This window comes from Anolis carolinensis, unplaced genomic scaffold (genome assembly GCF_035594765.1).
Source record: "Anolis carolinensis isolate JA03-04 unplaced genomic scaffold, rAnoCar3.1.pri scaffold_11, whole genome shotgun sequence".
NCBI lineage: Eukaryota > Metazoa > Chordata > Lepidosauria > Squamata > Dactyloidae > Anolis > Anolis carolinensis.
Window position 1 is genome coordinate 1187094 of NW_026943822.1, and position 13705 is coordinate 1200798.

The window sequence follows — 13705 nt, forward strand, 5'->3', positions numbered from 1 at the left end:
TCCTCCCTGAGTCCATTTCAGGGTGAGAAGGTAGGACTATAAAAACTGTAAATAAAATATTAGCTATAGTTTTTCAATGATTGTCTCATCGACTCTCAACCAATTCAACCTGGTTTGTGGCAGCCGCAAAAATGAAGTTTCTGGATTTTTTGTTTTTGTGTCAGGAGCAACTTGACAAACTGCAAGTGGCTTCTGGTGTGAGAGAATTGACTGTCTGCAAGGATGTTGCCCAGAGGACATTGCCCGGATGTTTGATGTTTTACCATCCTTGTGGGAGTCTTCTCTCATGTCCTTGCATGGCAGCTGGAGCTTACAGAGGGAGCTCACCCTGCTCTCCCCGGATTCGAACAGTCATGCTGTCACAAGGGTTTAACCCATTGCACCACCGAGGGTTCTACTGGAGTTGAAAAACTACTTTGAAAGTAAGTGCAGCACAATTAAATGGGAAATAATACTCTCACAACAGGAACAGAACATTTTCCAAAATGTGTGACGTAGTGCTGTGCAGATGCACCTTTGGCCTTGCAGACTCTCTGGCGCAATGTTGTTCTACCTGGGCCGTTTTCTCTCAGGCAAGAGGCTTTACGTAGCTTTACTCTTATGGATATCTACCGTAAATACTATTTTACATTTTGTATGTTTTAGCTACTTTTTGGATTGTGTCGTTCTGCACGGCCTGCATGGGTCTCTCACTTGGTGAACCTATGGCATTTTACTCCTTTATTCTTTATTTTTGAACAACTTTATTTTTATACCCAAAAGGGACTCAGGGCGGCTTTCATGGGGCCAAGCCTGAATAAAAACAATAACAATATAAAACACGACAATAGGCAAGAGACATGCACAATTAAAAATTTAAACATTGACCAATAAAGTAAATGATAAAAATTTAATAAAAACATGGATTAAAACGGAGAGGTTGTAAAAACAGACTGAATAAAGTGCACCATATAAATATTGTAAACATGAGGTGACTGATAAAGTGCAGCAAATTCTTGGAAGTGCAAATTGGGATGGAATAGACCCTACAAACAAATGCAAGTGTGCTTGTGGATCATTTGTCAAACAAATAGTGCATAGGGTTGTTGTGAGTTTTCCGGGCTGTGTGGCCATGTTCCAGAACCATTCTCTCCTGACGTTACGCATGCTCCTATGGCAGGCATCCTCAGAGGCTGTGAGATCAGTTCAGATGCAGGCGAAAGGTCAGGAGAGAATGCTTCTGGGACATGGCCATACAGCCTGGAAAATGCACTGATTTTGGCCACGAAAGCCTTCGACAACACGCGAATTACATTATAATAGTCTTTTTTTTTCTTTTTGATCAGTCCTGAAGTGCCTGAAGAACTGCACAACTTAATAATAATAATAATAATAATAATAATAATAATAATAATAATAATAACTTATTGTTTAAAACTCTGGCAGAAACCAGTGCAGGTGGTCCCGGTGGTGATGGACATAATGGGTGCCGTGCCAAAAGATCTCAGCCGGCATTTGGAAACAATAGACATTGACAAAATTACGATCTGCCAACTGCAAAAGGCCACCCGACTGGGATCTGCACGCATCGTCCAAAAATACATCACACAGTCCTAGACACTTGGGAAGTGTTCGACTTGTGATTTTGTGATATGAAATCCAGCATATTGATCTTGTTTGCTGTGACATAATAAAATAACAACTTTATTTTTATACCCCACCTCTATCTCCCCAAAGGGGACTCAGGGCGGCTTTCATGGGGCCAAGCCCGAATAAAAACAATAACAATATAAAGCACGACAATAGACAAGAGACATGCACAATTAAAAATTTAAACATTGACCAATAAAGTAAATGATAAAAATTTAATAAAAACATGGATTAAAACGGAGAGGTTGTAAAAATAGACTGGATAAAGTGCACGATATAAATATTGTAAACACAAGGTGACTGATAAAGTGCAGCAAATTCTTGGAAGTGCAAATTGGGATGGAATAGACCCTGCTGTGTCTAAATCAAGTTGACAAAAGTAAAAAGTCCAAACTTGCAATAAACTTGGTTACTACAAACAAATGCAAGTGTGCTTGTGGTTCATTTGTCAAACAAATAGTGCATAGGGTTATTGTGAGTTTTGGCTATGATTCCGGCTACGAAAGCCTTTGTCAATAAATATTGCATAGCAGAGAGGCATTCCTGTCCATGGGAATGGCCGTTCACCTTGGAAGGCGGGATGTGAGGCTGAGCAGGCGGCTCTGGCCCTGGCTGAGCGGAGTCGGAGGTCAGGTGGGAGGAGACCTTTGGCCAGCTGGGAGACCAACACAGTGGCCGAGGCAATCCGGTGGGATAGTCTTTGGGATGAGAAGGAGCTCCAGTCTGTTCGCACAATATGAGACAGCCTCTCGGTGTTTCCGAGAGTCCAAGTTCTGTCCTTATAAAACAGAAGGGCCCGTCGGACGTTGAGAGCATAGAGACGTCATTCTCGTTGGGAAGAAGGCGCCTGGAAGGAGGCGGGGAGGGCTCCCAAGCCTAGGAAATGACGGTGAAAGTGCAGGACCTCAAGGGCATTCGGGGGAGTCAGAAGTCGCAACAGCAGATAAGGAGTCGAGTGAAGAGCTGAGTGATAAGGAAGGTTCTCATCGGAATCCAGCTGCCACTACGGAGATCAACAAAAGTCTTTGTTTAGAAATCAGAGCCGAAAATGGATGACGTCGTTCTGAGAGATTACGTGGGAAAGTTGTGAAAGAAATTCACGGGAAACAGAACGCTTTCATGGGAGTCTTTTCAGCAACAAGTTGTTTACTTTAAGGTCAGTTCAGGCAACGCTGCCTTGGAGTGAGAAGCTCAGCCTGAGTTCTCTTGTCCCTGGTTCCTGTCAAGCTTTAATTTAGTTTAATTTAGTTTAATTTTGGATTTAATATATCCTGGAAGCTTGTTCATGTACTCCTGTACAAGTCTTACGAGTCCTATCTTCCTGACTCTGGACTTGTGCTGGATCTGTGATTCCTGGCTGTTCCTGGACTTTGTCACCTTTAGAACTTTATGAGACATTTGGATTATTGTTTGGGTCTCAACTTTGGTAAACCTTTTTGAGTTCTATTTCTTCCTTTCTGATTCCTGATTTGTATATGCTTTTGTATGTTTTCTCCAACAAACTGTTTGCTTCTTGTGTGGTGCAGTGGTCGTAGATGTTTCCAGGCCTGGAGAGCAACGCTGCCCAATCCGGAGGAGAGATCGGATCAGGCCCGTCCGTGGATCTGGAAGGCGACGAGTGGAGGCGATGGCAACCAAGAAGGCAAGCTCCCAAGAGAGACTGGAGGAGGCCGTCGGCTGGAAGGGTGGCCCGGAAAGTGGCCTCAGGAGCAGATCTTGACGGAGGAGGAAGGTTCTTCTGTCCTCAGAGAAAGGCTTTTATGATGTGGTGTGAGAAGTGGGCTGGTTTGGAGACACCATGAGACAGCCGCCAAGTAAGCCTTGAGTGAGGCTAGCACTAGGTTGCTGTTGGCAAGTGTGAGCAGGAAGTCCAGGACATCTTGGGTGGGTGCGGAGGAGAAGGTCAGGTCCTTCTTCAAGAGGAAGGTGGAGAAACGGGAGAGCTCAGAGAAGTGAGATCTCTTGTGGCCGGTTCATGGGCTGCCTTGAAGATGGTTTCTGGGCTGCCTTGAAGATGGTTTATGGGCTGCCTTGGAGATGGTTTCTGGGTTGCCTTGAAGATGGTTTATGGGCTGCCTTGAAGATGGTTTCTGGGCTGCCTTGGAGATGGTTTCTGGGCTGCCTTGAAGATGGTTTATGGGCTGCCTTGGAGATGGTTTCTGGGCTGCCTTGAAGATGGTTTATGGGCTGCCTTGGAGATGGTTTCTGGGCTGCCTTGAAGATGGTTTATGGGCTGCCTTGGAGATGGTTTCTGGCCTGCCTTGAAGATGGTTTATGGGCTGCCTTGGAGATGGTTTCTGGGTTGCCTTGAAGATGGTTTATGGGCTGCCTTGAAGATGGTTTCTGGGCTGCCTTGGAGATGGTTTCTGGGCTGCCTTGAAGATGGTTTATGGGCTGCCTTTGGGAGGCTAGTTGGCGTGGAGATCAAGCAGTGAGGCGGAGAGAGTCGATATCCGGAGGAGGAACGTGGTCGTCGTGTATCAGGAGCAAGTTCGGTATCAACGGGAAGGCTTGTTAATGTGGGATTTGTGTATTGCTAGTGTTTAAATGCAATTTGTGTCTTGGTTTGTATTGCATACTGATTGCATCATCCAGAGTGTAACATAGTCTGTAAAGAGTTAATTACTGAGAAGCTGTAATGACCTTGATGTGTGGCTGGAACTGGGGAGTGTCCAGACACAAGTGTGTGTATGCATTACGATTGCATCCGTTCAGTTCTGTTCAGTTCTGAGTAGAGTGAAAGTCAAGTCCTGTGTCCATTTGTCTGCAGGTCTGTTTGTCTTGTACAGTAAAACTTTGTATCTAGTTTTACCATCGTCTCTGATGTCTCTTCGTTCTCCATTCCACTGATTCCATCCAACTACTGCTGCGTAAATTACTCTGACAAGGCTCTGTACCGACTGACGGTGAGATGGAGCAGAGTTGGAGGCCACGCTGCCTGGGTCAGTCCGGAGTGACCTTTGGAGAGGTGTGTGGCCATCCTTCCCACCACGCTGGGGGTCAGTGGGATGGGCGGAAAGACGTAGAGCAGTGGTTCCCAGATGTTTTGGCCTTCGACACCTGGGGACCCACAGGCTGAGGACCACGGATGTAGAGGAAGGCATCTCTCCAGTCCGGTCGGATTCCGTGGAGCTTGGCTGTGTCCAGTGGGAGCTGGGCCTTGTCCGGAGAGGCAGAAGCGCAAGGGCCGGCCATCCCCAGAGGTCGAGCATTTGTGGAGGTGGAACAGGTGCCGTTTCCGCCCGTGGGAAGTGTTTCTGGGCCCGTGAGGAAGAAGGCCAGGTGGTGGTTCTTGCCGGGAGGTGAGATGAGGCGGTGGAGGCACCACTTCCACATCTTCATGGCCGAGAAGAGCCGTGTCCTGTTGATTCAGGCAGGACATGTGAGGGTGGCCTTGTCTGGAGAAGGCGGAGGCTCAAGGGGCCTTGTGGGTGGCGAGGGGTCCAAGGCAGCCGGTGTGCTGGGGGGCTTCTGCCGAGAGACCCCAGGCCTTGGACGGAGAGAGGGCTGAGTGGGCACTCCAGCTGCCGGTGGATGAGTCTGGGGCGGACGTGGTCCTCTAGAGTCCGAGGGTTGAGGACTGACCTCGGAGCCATGAGCCGTCGGGAGGTGTCTTCCTTGAAGGCTTTCACGGCTGGAAGGACACTCGGGAGACAGGAGCAGCATTCACAACGATCTTGACAGACTAGAGAGATGGGCTGAAAACAACACAAGTTCAACAGGGACAAATGCAAGAGACTTCCCTTCGGCAGGAAAAATGGAAAGAAAAGAGACAGGACGGGGGACGAGGCCTGGATCGGCAGCAGGACACGGGAAAAAGACCTTGGAGTCCTCGTGGGGAGGAAGGGGAACATGAGCCTGCAATGGGATGCGGCTGCAGAAAAAGCCAACGGGATTCTGGCCTCATCAAGAGGAGTCTTAGTGTCTGGCTCCAGGGAAGTCCTGCTCCCCTCTATTCTATTCTGCCTTGGTCACAACACACCTGGAGTCACACTGGGTCCAATTCTGGGAGATGTTGACAAGCTGGAAAGCGTCCAGAGGAGGGCAACTAAGATGATCAAGGGTCTGGAGAACAAGCCCTATGAGGAGCGGCTAAAAGAACTCGGCATGTTTAGCCTGCAGAAGAGAAGGCTGAGAGGAGACATGATAGCCATGTACAAATGCGTGAAGGGAAGTCCTAGGGAGGAGGGAGCAGGATTGTTTTTTAGACTAGGACACAGAACAATGGCTTCAAACTACAGGAAAGGAGATTCTGCCTGAACCTCAGGAAGAACTTCCTCACAGTGAGAAGGGCTGTTCACCAGTGGAACTCTCTGCCCCGGACTGTGGTGGAGGCTCCTTCTTTGGAGGCTTTGAAGCAGAGGCTGGATGGCCATCTGTCGGGGGTGCTTTGAATGAGATTTCCTGCTAGTTGGACTGGATGGCCCATGAGGTCTCTTCCGACTCTACTATTCTATGATTCTATGATCATGTTGAGGTTGCGTTGCTGTGAGTTTTCCGGGCTGTCTGGCCATGTTCCAGGAGCATTCTCTCCTGATGTTTCACCCTCATTGTGAGCTCTGTTGGAAACTAGGCTAGTGGGGTTTATATATCCGTGGAATAATGTCCAGGGCGGGAGAAAGAAAGAACCCTTCTCTGTTTGAGGCAAGTGTGAATGTTGCCATTGGCCACCTTGATCAGCACTGAATGGCCTTGCAGCTTCAAAGCTTGCCTGCTCCCTGGCTGGGGGAATCCTTTGTTGGGAGGTGTTAACTGGCCCTGATTGTTCCCTGCCTGGAATTCCCCTGTTTTCTGAGTGTTGCCCTTTACTTACTCTCCTGATTTTAGAGTTCCTTAATACTGGTAGCTAGACTGCATTCAGTCTCATGGTTTCCTCCTTGTGTAGCCGGACGTGGTGGTTCTCCCAGTGGTCCAGCATTTCTGCGTTCTCCACAGAGGCGGCCCTAGGTATTTTTCAAGTGTAGGCAAACAGAATTTTGGCACCCCCTCCCAAACCGATCACTGAAAAATAAAAGCGTTGGATAAGTGAAAATGTTTGATAAGAAGGAGAGATTATTTTATTTATTTATTTATTATTTAAACTTATATGCCGCCACTCCCCTAGGGCTCGGGGCGGCTTACAAGAAAGGCTAAAATCTAACAATTTAAAAACATCTTTAAAATATCTTTTTAAAAAAATAAATAATTAAAAAATTATTAAAATTATTAAAATTTAAAAAAAATTAAGGAAAAGCCTATTCAACATCAAATTACATTAATATTTTACAAATTAAGCACTAAAACATCATGTTTTGCAACCAATCAACAGAAAAAGCGGTTCCGTACCTTGCGGAGGAGGCCGCAGGAGACGGGAGGGGCCTCGATGGCGCCCCCAAGAGGATGGCAACTGCCTGGTTGGCCTGGCGGTTGAACTGCCCCTGGTTCTCCAATGATCTTCTGTGTCCAGGTTGGTTCCTCGGGGGCTCTGCTCTGGCTGACTTGCCTGGTTGGCTTCGTCTGCAGAGCCTTCCTCGTTCCTTGATTCACGCCTGGGCAATGCAGCTGCGCTTGGGGGTCCCTATTACAGACTTGTCCATAGGTGCAAGGGATACCATAGGTGCTTGGGGGTCCCTGTTATAGGCTTGTCCATAGGTGCAAGAGATACGGTAGACTCCTGCTGAGGGGAGAGGATCCCTCGTGTCCTTGCTGAATGCAGCATCTGATGGACTTCCTTAGTGGGTCCATAGATAGTTTGTAGGTTGTGTCTCTTCTTCAGCCTCCGTATGCAGTCCATGGTTGATATATGGTCAGAACGTTTTTCCTCTGGGCGGATCTTTGTCTTGACTCTCGTGGCTTGTTCTTGTGTCTTGTTGCGAGTCCTGTGAGTGGCCGATATCCGCGCAGCCGAACGTCCTGAGACCACGGAGCCAAACGCTGACGCTGCCACCGACAGGGGCGACTGTGGAGGAGGATCCGGCTTCCTTGTGGTCGTCTTAGAAGACTTGAAGCTTTTGAAGAGACTACCGAGGGGAATGTCAACGTCGAAGAAGCGAGGGTCTCTTTGTGGAGGAGGGAACAAAGCCTCCGCGCTTCCCTGTTGTTCCTGGTCTGTGCCGTAAAGACGTGGCAATGGTGGCAGGAGCCGACAAGGTGGCCCTTCGCATGGCTGTCGCTGTCCGGCATCTGAGCAGCGCATTCGGAGCACCTTTTGAAGGACGTGATGGGCAAAAGGCAGGCGCAAAGAAGTTCCTGAAGAGCTGCTGCAGTGGCCAAGGGTCCTTTGAAGCCCTGAGAGGAGTGGTCGCCAAAAATTGAACTCAAGGCTATAGAAAGGTTCCAGGCAAACAACCGGTCCTTCTTCTGAAATTATTTGGCCCAGTGATGGCAGAGGTTCAGTAATGGAGGAGGCTAAAAGCTGGCGGAAGCTCAGTGATGGTGGAGGCCCAGGAATGTTGCAGCTTCAGATGGGGTGGAGGCTCAGACAAAGTGGCAGAAGCCCAGGATGGCGGAGGCTCAGAGTCGGTGGAGGCTCAGAAATGGTTGAGGCCCAGGATGGTGGACGCTCAGAAATGGTTGAGGCCCAGGATGGCGGAGGCTCAGAGTCGGTGGAGGCTCAGAAATGGTTGAGGCCCAGGATGGTGGAGGCTCAGAGTTGGTGGAGGCTCAGAAATGGTTGAGGTCCAGTGATGGCAGAGATTCAGCAATGGAGGAGGCTAAAAGCTGGCGGAAGCTCAGTGATGGTGGAGGCCCAGGAATGTTGCAGCTTCAGATGGGGTGGAGGCTCAGACAAAGTGGCAGAAGCCCAGGATGGCGGAGGCTCAGAGTCGGTGGAGGCTCAGAAATGGTTGAGGCCCAGGATGTTGGACGCTCAGAAATGGTTGATGGCCAGGATGGTGGAGGCTCAGAGTTGGTGGAGGATCAAAAATGGTTGAGGCCCAGGATGGTGGAGGCTCAGAGTTGGTGGAGCCTCAGAAATGGTGGAGGAGCAGGATGGTGGGGCCTCAGAGTTGGTGGAGGCTCAGAAATGGTGGAAGCCCAGTGATCGTGGAGTCTCACAGTTGGTGGAGCCTCAGAAATGGCGGAGGACCAGGATGGTGGAGCCTCAGAGTTGATGGAGCCTCAGAAATGCTGGAGGACCAGGATGGTGGGGCCTCAGAGTTGATGGAGCCTCAGAAAGGAGGACCAGAGATGTTATGAGCTGAGCGATGGCGTAGGCTCAGCCATGGAGGAGCCGGCGAGATGTTCTAGACCATGGAGGAGGTTTCTGCAGGGACGAGCCGTGGAGACGGAGGAGGTTGCGATGGTGCTGCATAGACGAGGACATGCAGGAGCCAGGGACGGAGATGGTACCAACGGACCTCTGCTCTCCTTCGTGGTCCCTGTGAATCGCGCCAAGGGGCGTCTGCTGCGTCTCCCGGGTGATGTAGCCCCGCCCAGTCCTTGGCCAAGGGGGCTCCGCCCACACTCCCCGTTGGGAAGCGTGGGCGGGCCACTCTCAGCCAAGGAGGGCCCAGATGTTCCCGGGGGGCCTGGTCCAGACGCAGCAGACTCCCGTCGGAGCGATCCACGGGGCCACGAAGAAGGGCAGAGGTCCGCCGCCGCCCCGACGCCTACACGCCCCCGTCTGCCTCCTCCAGGTCTTCCAGGATCACCTCCGGAGAGGGACGCAGGCTGGCCAGGCCGCTCCCCCTCCTTTGGAAGATCCTGGGCTCCACCGGCTCCGCCTGCCCGCCTTCCTCCAGGTCCTCCAGGATCACGTCCAGAGGAGGACGCAGGCTGGCCAGGCCGCTCCTCCTCCTTTCGTGGATCCTGGGCTCCGCCGGCTCCTCCAGGTCCTCCACGATGACTTCCTCCTCCTTCTCCTCCTCCTCTTCCTCCTCCTCTTCCTCCTCCTCTTCCTCCTCCTTCTCCTCCTTTTCTTCAATGGTGGCCAAACAGGGACACTTGCTGTTGAGGTGGCCCCATTTTTTTGCCTTCCGTCTTGCGAAGGCCTCCCTCCGGCTCTCCTCTTGTATCTTCTCTGCAAGCCTCCTGTTGACACAACTGAGGACGCAGCTCTTTACTTGCCTCCACAGGATCCTCCACTTGGAGGGTGGACCAGCCACCCCCCTTCCTCTGTCCTCTCCAGACACACGTCTGGACCGGCGCAGGCAAGCCAGCCACCGTGGCATGATGTCTGTAAAGAAGGAGAAGAGCAGGGTTAGCAGAGGGGCCAAGGAGGCTTCCCTTCCTGCTAGAAGACTTTTATTACATTCTATGGAGTGAAACCATCCCACTCAAGACTTCCTCTGGGACCTTTGTTGTTGTTGATTCGTTCAGTCGCTTCCGACTCCTCGTGACCTCCTGGACCAGCCCAGGCCAGAGCTCCCCGTCGGCAGTCGGGGCCGCCCGCAGCTCCTTCAAGGTGGAGTCAGTCCCTTCAAGGATCCCGTCCATCCACTTTGCCCTTGGTCGGCTCCTCTTCCTTTTTCCTTCCTTTTTCCCCAGCATCATTCTCTTCTCCAAGCTTTCCTGTCTCCTCACGATGTGGCCAAAGGACTTCATCTTTGCCTCTCATATCCTTCCCTCCAGGGAGCAGCCACTGGGCTTTCTTTCCTGGAGGATGGACTGGGTGGACCTTCTGGCCAAGGTCCAAGGCACGCTCAGCATTGTCCTCCAACTCCACCGTTCAAAGGCGTCTCTCTTCCCTCGCTCAGCGCTCCTCAGGGTCCAGCTCTCTTTCGCATCCATAGGTTACTACGGGGAATTCCACTGCTGTCACTATGCGATCCTTCATTGCCCGTGAGATCTCTCTGCTCTTCACTATTTCATCATTGAGGTTGGTCCTTGCTCTCCTCCCAAGAAGGAAACGTCTTCTGATTTCCTGGCTGCAGTCTGCGTCTGCAATCATCTTCGCACCTAGAAATACAGCCTGTCACTGTCTCCATGTTTTCTCCCTCTGTTTACCAGTTCTCAGTCAGTCTGGTTGCCATCATCTTGGTCTTCTGCAGCCCGGCTTTTGCTCTGTCTTCTTTCTTCCACCTTGGTTATGATGCTCCTCAGCCCTCCTCGCATGTGATGGCATTATTTGCTCTCAGGATTAAAATGAGATGTCTGTGGTGGAGGCATGGAGGTTCTTGGTCTTCCAGCTCTTCCGATGTCTGTGGTGGAGTCTGTTGTGGTTTGTAAAGACATTATGAAGTATGTGAGGTGGTCCAGGAGCTTGTTGAGTTCTTCTTCTCCATGGCTCCCAATGGTGAATGGGATGTATGGGTGGATGCTCTTGAGGTGGTCCAGGCGCTTGTTGAGTTCTTCTTCTCCATGACTCCCAATGGTGAATGGGATGTATGGGTGGATGCTCTTGAGGTGGTCCAGGCACTTGTTGAGTTCTTCTTCTCCATGGCTCCCAATGGTGAATGGGATGTATGGGTGGATGCTCTTGAGGTGGTCCAAGCGCTTGTTGAGTTCTTCTTCTCCATGGCTCCCAATGGTGAATGGGATGTATGGGTGGATGCTCTTGAGGTGGTCCAGGCGCTTGTTGAGTTCTTCTTCTCCATGGCTCCCAATGGTGAATGGGAAGTATGGGTGGATGCTCTTGAGGTGGTCCAGGCGCTTGTTGAGTTCTTCTTCTCCATGGCTCCCAATGGTGAATGGGATGAATGGGTGGATGCTCTTGAGGTGGTCCAGGCGCTTGTTGAGTTCTTCTTCTCCATGGCTCCCAATGGTGAATGGGATGTATGGGTGGATGCTCTTGAGGTGGTCCAGGTGCTTGTTGAGTTCTTCTTCTCCATGGCTCCCAATGGTGAATGGGATGTATGGGTGGATGCTCTTGAGGTGGTCCAGGCGCTTGTTGAGTTCTTCTTCTCCATGGCTCCCAATGGTGAATGGGAAGTATGGGTGGATGCTCTTGAGGTGGTCCAGGCGCTTGTTGAGTTCTTCTTCTCCATGACTCCCAATGGTGAATGGGATGTATGGGTGGATGCTCTTGAGGTGGTCCAGGAGCTTGTTGAGTTCTTCTTCTCCATGGCTCCCAATGGTGAATGGGATGTATGGGTGGATGCTCTTGAGGTGGTCCAGGCGCTTGTCGAGTTCTTCTTCTCCATGGCTCCCAATGGTGAATGGGATGTATGGGTGGATGCTCTTGAGGTGGTCCAGGCGCTTGTCGAGTTCTTCTTCTCCATGGCTCCCAATGGTGAATGGGATGTATGGGTGGATGCTCTTGAGGTGGTCCAGGCGCTTGTTGAGTTCTTCTTCTCCATGGCTCCCAATGGTGAATGGGATGTATGGGTGGATGCTCTTGAGGTGGTCCAGGCGCTTGTTGAGTTCTTCTTCTCCATGGCTCCCAATGGTGAATGGGATGAATGGGTGGATGCTCTTGAGGTGGTCCAGGAGCTTGTTGAGTTCTTCTTAGCCATTAATTCATGTGTTATGCCACTTCCATAGAACAAGGGCCAGGCTAAACTGCTGTGCTGAAGGAAAACCCTGCCGATCGAAAGATTGGCAGTTTGAGTCTAGGTCAGGGTGCGCACCCGCCATTGGCCTCATCTCACCTGCCCATCTAGCGGGTCAAAAGCAGAAATACGAGTAGATAAATAGGTACCACTTTTAGCGGGGAGGTAATAAAGACGCCCTTAAGGATGTCGACCGAAAGGATCGGGAGGAGCTCCTCGGCATGGAAGATGGAGTGACAGCACATCACCGTGGCCGGAGTTGAGCACGGCCTCCAAGAAACCGAGAATATGAGAAAATGCGTTGTGTTGTCTGTCCTTGTTAATTGTATCATCGGCACTGAATGTTTGCCATACGCGTCTTCTGTGAGCCGCTCTGTGTCCACTTCGGGGCGAGAAGGGCGGGGTAGAAATACTGTAAATAATAATAACACTCTCCTTTTTTAAACAAATGTTTATTTTTTAAAATACTTCGGGGTGAGAAGGGCGGGGTAGAAATACTGTAAATAATAACAATACTCTCCTTTTTTAAACAAATTTTTATTTTTTAAAATACATACCGTACACGTACAAAACATTTACAGTTCCCTCCACCAACACGAGGATTGTTTTCTTTTACGTATTCAGTTCTTTTTGAGACAATATCTTTATACATTTCCATCCTATATACTATATAACATTTGTATCTTATTTCTTATGGCTTGATCTCCAGATTGATTACAGAGGAAATACAGAGGTAGAGGAAATCACTCTTGTCTGTGGGAGGCCAGTGTGACTGTTGTAATTAATCACCTTGTTTATTTTTCTGTGTTATACATTTCCGTCTATGTCCTGGTTCATTTTCCCATTGTGGTTCTTTTATTGATGCCTAAGTCCAGTTTTTCCCATTTTGTATTCCTTTGTCGTCGTTTGCGTCTAACTCAAAGGATGTGTCCAAGATTCCTAATAAATAGTATTCCGGCTTCATAGGAAATCTTTTGTCAAAACTTTTTTGTGTCTCCTCGTGGATCGTTTTCCAGAATTTTTGTATTCAATAATGTCCACTATACATCTTACATTGTCATTTAGATTTCTGCCCGGAAGGAAACCTTTTTGTTCAGGTCCAATCCAATTTTTTTTAAAAAAATCCTTAAATCTGTTGGCAAGCACTGTCGTAAAATTTTTATAATCTGCATTTAATAAACATATTGGTCTATAGTTTCTTATATCAAACATATCACCCTTTTCTTTTGGAATAGCTATTACATCCGCTTGGGTCCACGATTCTGGGATTACAGAGCCTTTTAATGCTTCATTCATAGTTTTTTGGAGATATGGTAATGTTTCTTCTTGGAAAACTTTCTAAAATCCCACTTGAAACCCATCCGGTCCAGGCGCCTTATTCATTTTCATTGCTTTCTTAATTTCCTCAATTGTTTTCTCTTTATTTAATAAGTCTCTTTGTCGATTTGATATTTTTTGAAGTTGAAGTTCTCCCAAATATTGGGATAGTTTATTAGGATCAATTTCTTCTTTTTTGTATAGATTAATATAATACTGTTTGAATAGATCTAGGATTTCCTCATTTGTTACATATAGCTTGTCATCTTTTATTATTTTTATTATCTGTTGTTGCTTTTTCTTTCTTGTTTTTCTTGCCAACCATTGGCCTGGTTAATTTGCATTTTCAA